The sequence below is a fragment of the Ailuropoda melanoleuca genome, chromosome 4, assembly GCF_002007445.2.
Source record: "Ailuropoda melanoleuca isolate Jingjing chromosome 4, ASM200744v2, whole genome shotgun sequence".
In the NCBI taxonomy this organism is placed as follows: Eukaryota; Metazoa; Chordata; class Mammalia; order Carnivora; family Ursidae; genus Ailuropoda; species Ailuropoda melanoleuca.
Genome location: NC_048221.1, coordinates 71,316,357 through 71,327,052, shown reverse-complemented (window position 1 = coordinate 71,327,052; position 10,696 = coordinate 71,316,357). Strand labels below are relative to the sequence as shown.

Genomic DNA, 10,696 nt, shown 5'->3' with positions numbered 1-10,696 from the left:
AGTCAACATGGCGAGCCAGCCCCTCTCACTCACCCTGTGACATAAAGAGCTGAATAATCGTGAACAAACACCAAGGCTGGGACACTGTTCCAGAAATTAATTGGCTGCCAGGGGTCAAGTGCCTTCCATTGGATGTCAAAAGGCCACTTAAAGATCAGCATAACCCTCTTTGTCATCTGCATTTGTTTTCTATGTGCTACACTGAGCACGGTAGATGGGAACGCCTAGTTCCAGGCAGCCTGCTTCCAACTCTTTAAACTTGAATTATAATAATAACAGCAGCTAATAGGTTTTGTTTTTCTCCAGAACAGAATGTATGCCAGACATAGACTATCTCCTAAAAACCTCATAATAACCTATGCATTTGGTCTTATTTGCATCATTTTTTTTAATTTTATTTATTTATTTGACAGAGAGAGACAGCCAGGGAGAGAGGGGACACAAGCAGGGGGAGTGGGAGAGGAAGAAGCAGGCTCCCATGCGGGGCTTGATCCCAGAACGCCGGGATCACGCCCTGAGATGAAGGCAGACGCTTAACGACTGAACCAACCAGGCGCCCCTTATTTGCATCATTTTGATAAGGAAACCAAGATTCAGAGAAGGTGATCTGCCCAGAGTCACACAGCTGGTGAGGGGGCAAGGCAAGATGCAGGGGTGGCCTTGGCCTCTTCACCACTATCCGTGCTTCAACAGTGGCTCATATGGGTTAAGTTTCTTGTGGTCACAGGTGCCAGACACCAACAGTGCTGGCTAAATAAAGAGGTAAATGAATAAATACGGGCGTAAGGAGAGGGCTTAGCATTTACTGGAAGGCTTCTAGAAGGCTCTCAGAATCCAATGGCAAGCTGCACCCCAGGCAGGAAGGAAGCAGGGCAGCTGGGGGCCTGAGCTGCAGGATTGGTGGCCCTTCTGTCCAAGGCACTTGGTGCCAACTCTCATCTTCGGCCGGTCAAAGCTTCAAAACCCCTAGAAAAAAGGAATCAGAGACCCCAGCTTGGTCAGGCATACATCCTGGACCAATTAGCTTTGGCCAATGGGTCAGGGGCAGCAGCAGACACAAAGGATTCCAGGAAGGGATAGAATAAGAAGTTCTTACAGAACGAGGGTCATTGTGAACCAAGAAGGTCAATGATGATATCAGAAAAGGTGACCAAGAGGGACCATGAAATCTTCCTACATATAGGGATTCAGCAAACGCAAAACTCTGAGTGCTGGCTGGCATTCAGTCCCTCATTAAGTAGACCTGTCTGACTCCATCCAGTCCTATGAGGTAGGTTCCCTCTGCCTCCAGTCCTTCCCTCACCTTGACAAGGCTACCTTGTCAATGCCTTTGCTCAGTTGGTTCCCCCATGATTAACGTATCCTCCCCCCACCCCAGCAACCCAAACCTTCCCCATCCTTCAAGTTGAGTCCCCCATCCTCCAAGAAGATTTTCTTGGCCCTTCTGCCCCGTACCCCCACTATTGTCCTGCCTCCTGTGAACACCCATACCACCTGATCTGTACTCTACACTTACTATTTAGCCCTATTCTATATTATTTGTTGTTCTTTTCTGTTTCTTGTTCTTCTCTCTGCCCATTAGAATAGACTCTTTGAGAGAAGAGATCTTATTTTCTCTCTGTATCACTTAGTACAGGACTGAACACTGTAATAAAAATAACCACAAAAATAATAGCTCCCTTTATACAGCCTTTCAATGGGCTTTTTTGGTATATTATTTCATTTGCTCATCCCCACAAGTCTGCAAATTAGGAAACGAAGGTAACATACTTCTGACTTGGCCACGTGACGTCTGGGGCCTCGGGCCGGAGGGTAGAATCATCTGGCGGTTGGTGCTGGCTGGCCGCTGAGAGTCACCAGGGGCTGCCAGCCAGAGCACCTCCACGTGCCCTCTCCGTGTGGCTTGGGCTTCCTCATGCCATTGCAGCCTCAGGGTAGTTGAACTTCTTACTCGGTGGCCCAGGGCTCTGAGGGCGAGTGTCCCAGAAGAACTAGGCAAACGTTGTATGACCTTTTCTGATCTAGTCTCCAAGGTCATGCAGGGTCACTTTCTGCTGCACTCTACTGATTACAAGTGAGTCACTAAGATTGGCCCAGATTCAAGGGTAAGGGACATACCCCCTCACTTCTCAATGGCAGGAATGTCAAAGAATTTGCCCAACATGTTTTAAAATTGTCACAATTCCCCATTGGACAGATAGAAAAACTAAGTCCCAGAAAGGGTGAGTGATACCCCAAGGTCATGCAGCTGATGAGAAAATAGCAGAGTCAAAGTCACCCCCAGCTCCCTGAACAGGCATCTTCCTCCTGTCTGGTACCTGATAGGCGATACATTCACAGAGTATCTCGGGAAGGTGGCAGCAGGGCCAAGAAGGACAGGGATGGGCCAATGGTCTTCTCCGCTCCCGTGGGTTCCTTGGATCCCTCCGACCATTTTGGACTCTAACCACTTTGAGAGATGCTCACTTTCTCTGTGCTGAGAAGTAACTCTCATTGATAACTTGGAAATAAATACAATAAGGAGATCACTGCCAAATGTGTGTGTTGTATATTGATCAATATAGAGCAAGCCGATCTGTCTGTGGCCTATTTCAGGGTCCAGCTCTACGATCATGCAGAAGAGGCTGGGGCTGAAGTCTGAGCTGGAGGCTAGGGGCTGGGGGCTGGGCTGGAGCTGGAGGCTAAGGGCAGGGGGGCTGAGGTTGGGGACTAAGACAGGGGGCTAGAGGCCGGGGCGCGGGAGCGGAAGTCTCGACTACTCTGCTTTCCAGTATGGTCTGATACTCAACCCGCAGTCTGCGTGCCTATTCACACATCTGTTCAGCACTTGCCTGCAATCACTTAAGTTTTATTATTGGACTTGTCACCATATTAATGTAGCTGTACGCTTAAATTGATTGTAATTGTAAGTTTCCTGAAAAACCTTGGGTTTTTTTTTGCAAGTATTAATTAACTGATTCACTTACATTAAAAACAATTATGTAACCGCAAACCTGCCTTCCTAGCTCTTCATGTCAAAAATGGAGGTTTCATGTAATGCATAAAATATGTAGATCAAAATTTCACAATTAAGGTCAATTTCCATTTGGAAGGGAAAGATAATTAACTGACTCGCACCCGCAGTCTCCTGACATGTTTCAATTAAGGAAACAATTCTTTATAAACTTCGTAATCTGGACACTCAGAGAACACGTTAATACAGCTACTGATAAATATAATCATTAACAAAATAAATCAGGACCCTGGCTGCAAATCTGAGGTGGCATCTGTTTTCATGTTAAGCCAATGACGCTAGAGTTTGGGAAAACTGGTACAAAGGCACAGCTGGGTCCTGACGCAGCTGAGAAAAAAACACCGTGGCATTCTCCGGCCTGCCCCTGGAAGGTACGCAAAAGCAGAACACGCAAAGGTTTATCATGTTTCCTTTGCTGCTTCCTAGCTGTGTGACTCTGGGCAAGAGACTTGACCTCTCTGAGTCATTGTGTCCTCATTTATTACATGGAAATAAATTGTATCAATCTCATATGGCTGTTAGAATTGTACATGAGCTGATACATGTAATGTGCTCAGCACTGTGGCTGACGTTAGTCAGAACTCAGTTAAAGGGAGATGCTTTGTGTCTGTTGACGAATCTCTAGCTGGGGAAACCTGGACAAGCCCCTTCCCCTCTCCAGCCCTCCAACCCCAGCCATGGATGTCCTTTCTGGGCAGCCCTCTGTGACCTCTCCCCCCATGTGATGGGGAGACAGGTCAGCTCCCCCACCTCACACTCCCTCACACACGCTGGGAGCTCACCCAAGGCCTCACACCCATCAAGGTAAGGGATGGAGGCTCCTGAAAGTCAAGGATCTCATCCATTTACAAGGTCTGTCCAAGGTCGTGGCAAAAGAGCCAGTAAATCCCTCGGCCCACAGCTGGCGTTGTAACAAGGCTCTGCTTTCATTTCCTGCCTGAGACATCTTCACCATAGGCCCTAGAGATCCCTGTTTTGCAGACCCTAAGCCCCTCATGGGGAGTTGAACTCCCCAAACACTAGATCTGACCCCTTGAGACCCACTTTCAGAGTTGTCCAACAACATTAACTTCTAGGTAAGAGAACAAGGGGGGGGGGGGGGAGGGGGGAGGAACCCAGCCCCAGCTCAGGCCCACCCCTCCCCCGAGACTCCCCCAAGGCTCTAAAACGAACTTGGCCCATCCCAGCCTCCCAGCCTTCTTTCCTCATCCGGAAATGGGGCTGATTAGAGGAACTCCAAGGTCCCTTGTGCTCCCCAGTTATATATTCTTTTGTTATTCTTATCTCCTTCAGAATCAATTTTACTATTTTTACAAAGTCAAAGACGCAAAAGAGATGTTTGACCTTGCTTTTCTAAAAAGACAACATTTGTCCCGTGGGACTGGGGCTTTGATAGGTCTCTAGTAATGAGGCTCGGAGTGGGGATCAGCCCTCCACCTGCGAGGTTGTCAGGCCAGCGGATTCGCAAGCATGAGATGGGAAGGGCTGTTCCCCATGGACCCGCCAGCCCTCCATGGGTGGCGACCAGCAGAGAGGAGGGAGGCGCTCTGTCACACCGGGTTAATCTAGTTCCCACCTCCTTCCAGTACCCGTTGCCCTCTATACTCTCAGCAGAAGGCAGCACTGTTAGGAGGAAACAACTGCGGTTGTTCTCATTATTGCAAAGAAAGCCCCCTCTGCACGCTAGTCACACCATTCTCCCCCTCCTGGGAGTCTGCCCCCTCACTCTCCTGCCTGACACCAGCAGCTATTGTCACCCAGCAGGATGGCGGGAGTGGTGGGGATTCAAGGGCGAAACTCCCAGGGCTGCCCTCCCCGAGCCCACCCTCGACATGCCTTCTCATGCGGTCCCCCAAAGACAGCTGTTGCATAATTTCCTTGGCTCCGAGGAGGCTGGGGGGACACAGAGGATGACCCGGAAAGCGAGGGCTGTAGGAAGAAGAGCTTCTGACTGAGAGCCATGAGTCCCGGATTCTTTTGCTCATCCATTCAACAAAAGTTACTGAGTGCCAGCTAAGGGCCAGACACTCTTCTAAACACCTATAGATGTGAACAAAACAAGAAAGATACCCACCATCATGGAGCTTACATTCTAGTACGCAGGGAGAGACCATAAAAGAAAAAGTAGATAAAGCATGGAATATGGAGAAAAATAAAACAGGAAAGATCTCCAGGGATGGGGAGCGTGCAGTGTTTTTTGTTTTGTTTTGTTTTTTTATTTATTTGTGTGACAGAGAGACAGCTAGCGAGAGAGGGAACATAACAGGGGAGTGGGAGAGGAAGAAGCAGGCTCCCAGTGGAAAAGCCCGATGTGGGACTCGATCCCGGAACACTGGGATCACGCCCTGAGCCGAAGGCAGACACTTAACGACTGCGCTACCCAGGCGCCCCGCATGCAGTGTTTAACAGGTGATCAGGGACAGTCTCACGGACAAGGTAACATTGGATCAGAGACCTGACAAGGTGAATTTCAGTCCGGACTCTCACCGTCGGCTCCTTGGGGAGCTGGGAGAGTCACTTTCCTCCTGGGTTTTCCTGGAAAATAATCAAACAAGTGGGCTAACCTAAATCAGTAATTTGGCACCATTTTTCCCAGGCAGCAGACTCCCTTAGTCAAATGAGGAATTACCCAAAGCCTTATAGATTAAGATCCCCAAACAGAAGACAGAACACTCCGTTAAGTTTGAATTTCCAGGAAACAGTGAATCATTTTTTTTTAACATAGGTATATCCCAAATATTGTATGGAATGTACTCACACCAAAAAAGTTTTTGTTGTTTATCTGAATTCTAGATTAACGGGAGTGTTCTGTCTTTTTGTTTGCTAAATCCTGCAGCCTGGGAGCCGGGGAAGGCACTCCTCAGCGCTCACGGCCCTACCGCCCAGTGGCCTCTCAGCCTCCATTTCTCTGGGGGAAGGTACCGCAGAGAGATAGTGATGGATCTCCATGGGAAGAATGAGTGATCACCACATTCCAGAGCTCAGCCTGAGGTAAATACCAGGCCAGGAGCCCTCAGATCGCAGAGAGTTTTCACTAAAATACCCAATGAGCGAGTGTCCCGCCCAGTGCCTGGTGGCGGTGGGTGCCCAGAAACTATGTTTTGTTTGGGTCTAGTTTTCTGGAAAACCGCCTTGCCCTCTCCCCCGCCAGGCTTTCTGAAGGCCAACTTCTGGTCCATTTATCCCAGATGGCCCCTTAGCTCCACGGGGCCAGGAAAAGGTTGACAGAGCATGTTACTGGGTCTGGGAAAGGACCCAGGAGGGCTTGGTGGTTTTCTCTCTTCCCGGAAGTTTGCTCATTCCTGGGTTGGTCATGGAGCTGGGTTTGGCCCTTTCACCTCATTTGTCTTGGAAGGGCTGGCCTAGGGCTATCCCACCCAGCGAGAGCTTAATTGGAAAAAAAGGGTGACATTTTTTTAATGAAAAGCGAAACCACCCTCCAGGCTAGATGAAGAGCAGAAATGGGACCTGCAAAGTATCGGAAGGTTCCTGGCAGGTACTAGAAATGGTCTTTTAATGGCATGAAGTCAAAGCAAGGCCAACAGCTTCTCCAGAGCCCACAGCTTCAGAACATGCTGTGAGCAGCTGGGACTTCTCAGCGGGCAGCAAGCACTTGTTTTCTCCCTGGGGTAAAATCAGTAGCCAAGGCAGTCTGCTCTCAATTATCTGCCTTGTGGCTTATCTGAGGTGGGATAACTGCAGCGTGAGGGAGAGGAGGACTGGGGACAGAGGGGAAGGGGTAAAGGTGGCCCTGACCAGCAGCAGGGCAGAGCTGGAGAGAAACACGACATGTCTGTGCCCATTCCTGGTATCCATGGCTGGGTCACAAACCACCCCCAAAATGCAGTGGCTTCAAACAACAATGTATTTTCATTTCTCATGGTTTCTGTGGGCTGACCGGGCTTAGCTGGACAGTGCTCCCTTTCGGTCCCTCACGCGGTGGGCTTCCCATGGCAGCAAGAGCTGTAGTCAGCTGACGCCTCGACCAGCCTGGGCATCCATCCAAAAGCACTCCTTCGTGCATGTGCCTGGAGCCTGGGCTCGGATGGTAGGAAGAGCTGGGGGAGTGGTGTCCACACAGTCCCACTGTGGTGCTGGCTAGGCTCCCTCACATCATGGCGGTCTTACGGTGATGAACTTCTCACACCATAGCGGCCTTCTCCAGATTGTGTCTTCCCAGAGGCCAAGACAGAAGCTGCAAGGCTGTCTGTGAACCAGTCTCTGAAGTCACACGGTGGTGCTTCCTCTGCAATGGCTAAAAGGGCCAGCCCAGATTCAGTGCCCGAGAGGCTACACAAGCTGTGTGAATTCTGGGGACAAAGTTCATGGGGGGCCATTTGAGGAGAGCTAGCTGTAAGTGTCCTTTCTGTGGCTGGGGCTGGGGTGGGACAACACCAATTGGTGGAGGATGGGTTGCCCAGCAGCTCAGTTTCCGGGCAGAGAAGAGTCTGAGGTGACAAAGACAGCCACTTTGCTCACTGATGTAAACGATACCCTCAAACCCCAGAGGGTAAGGTTCTGTGGCACAAAAAACCAAGAAACCCGGGTCTTCGTACTGGCTCTGGTTTTCTCTAGCTGTGTATCTTTGGGCAAGTCCCCAGACCTCTCTGGGCACTGGTTTCCTCATTTTGAAATGGAGGCGATTGGATAAAATCACTTGAAGTTTCCTCTCAGCCCCGAGTTAAGAAATAAAACATGTTATGTGAGTCCATCACAGAGCTCAAGACCCTCTCGAGAGACAAAGAGACAAGAGTCCCAGGGCCATTCTCAGCACAACTAGAGAGACCGAGTACCTGTCACCAATCCTCCCACTTCCTGGAACACAAAACCCACGTGGGTGATTGGTATGTCTAATTTAGGGGACCTGACATGTCCCTTCCTGACTGCATGTGTGAACGCTTGTGCATGTGTGTACGTGTGTGCGTGTCTGTGCTTCTGCGGTGTAAATGTCGGGCAAGTGTCCCACTACACATTGTTTCTGCTCAAGAAAAGACTGCCAGCTGGGTCGTTTATACTGGAAACAGCCCGGAATATCTCACTATTTCTCTAACTATGTGTTGTGTGGCCTTTTAATTTAGCCCTCATTCCAAATGCATGACACGTCCTTTTGACACCTTGAAGAAATGTTTCTCAGATGGCAGGCTGGGCACAGCAGCTCCAGGCTGCGAAAGGAAAACACACAGCCCTGGAAATTAAAAGTGATTTAGGTCCTCTCAGGAAATGCCTTCCTTCAGGCTACTTGATGTGGTCATTTATTAAGTGACTTAATCAGCAAAGTAACGCAATCTCAGAGCAATTAAGTCCCTTTCTGGGCACTCCTGGATCATCCCAATTACGAGGCGGGTAATGCGTTCATGATGGGACTATCAGAAGAGAACCGCTTCCCAGGGTTGAAGAATGGTTAGCTGCTCGACTAGGAGAGCTCTGTGTTGCTGAGAAACTACTAACCCGGGAAACTTCTCTTTGATTGAATTCAAGCAGTTGTTAACATGGTTTCACTTGCCTGACAGTGGGACAAGTTAAGGTTAGAGTCACAGCCCATCTGAGTATAAAGAATCTCAAAGCTCACCTTGTCCATGCTTTCCATCTCTCCGCCAAGGAAACACAGAGAATGACAGCGCCCAAGGCCATACACCTTGCCCTTGCAGATGTGGGACGAGCACCCAGTCTCCTTTCTTGCATGTCAAACTACTTGGCTAAATTGGGTGGGGGAAGGACTCTGGGAGGCTCTATTGGAATGGTGAGGGGACATTCTGGACTCTCAAAATAACCAGATGTGGCTCTGGACACAATATTGCAGGAGAAGCATCCTGTGCAAGGGTAAATGGCTAGATGAATGCTCTGTGGATCATTATGTTCAAAAGTATTTATTGATGGCCTACTCTGTGCCCAGAACTATGCTAGAAATCGGGAATACAGCAGAGAGCACAGTCTCAAGCCAAGTGAGGGAGCTTACACTGGAGGAGGTGAGGGGGTAGGCAGAGAGGCAAAGGGAACAAGTGGATGGATGAATGGATGGAGAGATGGATAATAGATGAATGGATGGATGGATGGCTGGTTGCTACATTTGGAAAGCTAGGAGAGCAATAACACAGGAATAAGTTGGGCCTGGAGTCTGGCCCCACCCTGCAAGCCTGCAGCCCAGCCCGAATCACCTCCCCTGCTCAGAATAATTTAGGGTCACCCAGTCCTCTGTAATCCATACCCTACCTCCCATAGCGGGAGCTCTAATACTTGCCTTTCATCACAATCCCTGTTGATGTCATCACAGTGCCCCCTACCACCAGTAATAAAACCCCCTCCTGCCCCTGGGCTGGGGAGGACGTCCCTTTCCTGGAATGCCCTCCCCCTCTATTCAACACCTCTGCTCACTCCAGGCCTCTCCTCCTGGCCTGCCTGGGCCACCTGCCTAAACTTTTTCAGGACATGTGTTGTATCTGGAGAGCTGGACTTTTCTCCCCCAGCTCCTGCTACATTGCCAGGTCACCAAGGACAGCAGCTGTTTTCCCCGTCAGGGTCCCCACAGAGTGGAGCATGTGGCTCACAAGGGACGATCCACAGGGACTCTTGGAATAACACTCAGTCTGGACAAAGTAAATGGAAGAGGACCCCAGGGCAGGTGCCTGGCTTGGGCTCATCCCTAGGAAAGTCTGAAACCTGGGCTGTGCTCCTAGCACCATCCACCCTTTTCCTGGAGGCATCCCATCAGAATCAGAATTGGGCTGAGGCCTAGCATCCTGGGCAGGGATGGGGGACGGGCCCTTTCGGCTGTCATACAACAAAAACTATGCTTCTGAACTGGCCAGTGACTCAGCATCTTGGATCCCAGATGAAAAAAGCTGTTTTCATCCTGGCATGCAGGAAGTGCGGAGGGTCCCCCAGACTTGGTGAAGCCACCATGCCAAGCCTGCCACCAGCCATGTCAAACCCCACCTCCCAAAGCGTGCACGGCTCTGCCAACCTCCTGACCAGTCAGGAATGGGGAAAGCGCACCTCCTATTGATGGACTTCGCCACCCCACTTTATAGATGGAAAAGTCGAGATTTAAACATATCAAAACCTCCTTAGGTTCCCCAGGTTGTTCCTCTTTCTCCCCGTCATCTGGCTGGGGCTCTTCTGAGCAGGCAAAAGATGAAGGGTTAACTCTTATTCAAAAGGGCTGCAACTCTGCACTGGAGGAAGAACCCCTAATACACACCGATTTCACAGGGGTCCTTGACCAGTTTTTGTGCCTTTGGCATCTGGTGAATCTGTCTATGCACCCCTTCTCAGAATAATATTTTCTAATGCATAAAATAAAGCATGATTGCAAAGAAACCAAATTACGTTGAAATAAAGTTATAAAAGTAATTAAGTGATAGAGTAACACACGTGCTTTTTTATTCACATTTTAAATGGCAAGATCTCGGGGTGCCTGGGTGGCTCAGTTGGTTAAGCGTCTGTGTTCGGCTCAGGTCATGATCCCAGGGTCCTAGGATGGAGCATCCTTGTCGGGCTCCCTGCTCAGCAGGAAACATGGGTCTCCCTCCGCCTTCTTTTCTCTCTGCCTGACGTTCCCCCCTGCTTGTGTCCCCTCTCTCTCTCTGACAAATAAATAAATAAAATATTTTGAAATAAATAAATAAATGGCAAGATCTAGCAGCAGGTCTGAGAAGTACCGAAATTTCAAAGTAGTGACAAGCA

General features: G+C 49.6%; 1 long non-coding RNA gene across 1 annotated transcript; it reads right to left on the bottom strand.

Annotated features, from left to right (window-relative positions):
• Window positions 1–705: 705 nt before the first annotated feature.
• LOC117801810 lies at window positions 706–2,422 on the bottom strand. Its single transcript, XR_004624523.1, has 3 exons — window positions 2,319–2,422; window positions 1,771–1,967; window positions 706–966 (listed from the first exon to the last, which is right to left on the bottom strand). It is a non-coding gene; the product is annotated as an uncharacterized LOC117801810 (long non-coding RNA).
• Window positions 2,423–10,696: the final 8,274 nt, after the last annotated feature.